This window comes from Suncus etruscus, chromosome 9 (assembly GCF_024139225.1).
Source record: "Suncus etruscus isolate mSunEtr1 chromosome 9, mSunEtr1.pri.cur, whole genome shotgun sequence".
Classification (NCBI taxonomy): Eukaryota; Metazoa; Chordata; class Mammalia; order Eulipotyphla; family Soricidae; genus Suncus; species Suncus etruscus.
Window position 1 is genome coordinate 42,461,735 of NC_064856.1, and position 1,384 is coordinate 42,463,118.

Here is a 1,384-nt window from a genome sequence, read left to right on the forward strand (position 1 = left end):
AGATATACCTTTTATATAATAAGGATTTATCTCTTCTCCATCTTTTTTATTTTATTTTGATGAATGGATCACACCAGTGTTGAAGCCTGAATCCTGTTGGTGAGTAAGAGATCATATATGATACCATAGCTTCAAACTGGCATGGTTGTACATAGATAAACATTTTAGCATCTGTATTATCAGTGGTAGTTCACTGAATGTGGTTTGATTAATACAGATTTCATTGCAACCTTGTCAAAGCAAACTTGTTAAAACATATTACCTGACACCAGAAAAATTACTAGGATAAAATATTTCTATGTAAGGATGCCATGTTCTTAATTGTATCTTAAAAGCATATATAGCTTAGAGTAGAACTTGAAAATACATGAAGCAAAACATTGCCAGAATTAAAAAGAGAAACAATTTCATAATACCTGTCTCAGAAGTTGAGAAAATAATTGTTGCCAAATCATCAGAGTTCCCAGAGTTATCTATGACAGATAACAAAAATGACAGATAACAGAAGTGACACACTGCATTTAAAATATTGGAAATATATTTGTCAGAAATGATCAAGTCACCAATGATATTAATATGCAGAAAACTTCAAGTGTTGAACTTATTGCATGTAGCTTAAAAGTGAGATTATTTATACAATAATTTGAAATGAATGAAGTTAAAATCTAATTTGACAAGTTCTATGTTATATAGATAAGCAGAGTTAAAGGAAATATAAATCTTAAATGCTTATGTATATAACTTAGAGAAAGCTCTACTATTTTTTTTTTATTTTTGGGCCACACACTGTTGATGCTCAGGGGCTACTCCTGGCTCTGTGCTCAGAAATTGCTCCTGGATTTGGGAGACCATATGGGATGCCAGGGATCAATCCGAGGTCTAACCTGGGCAGTCACATGCAAGGCAAATGCCCTACCACATGTACTCTCGCTTTGGCCCCAGAAAGCTCTACTTTTAAACATTAAAGTACGTAAAAGATTTAAAATGCACAACCTATAGTTTCACCCCTTAAGAAGCTAGAAAAGAGCAAATAATGAAATGTAGAAATAAATGAAATATACAGCAACAAACAAAATTAACTAAGTTAAAGTGACTAACTTTTCCATTGTGAGAACTTAACCATATATTATCCCACTAGTTCTATTAACTAGGAAAAGAAAGTTTTCATATTTTCAAATTCTAAGAGCTTTGAAGAAAACCAGTGGTGCTGAGTAGAGATAAATTTAACAAGAAAGCAGACATTTCAGCTTTGGCCTCCAATCTGGCACAGACCCCAGTAGCACAGGGATTCTAGAAAGTGATCATGTTATCACTCACTGAATAGTACATTGTTTTGCATACAGATAGCATTGAATAGTACATGGACCAAAAAGCTAGCTTGGTA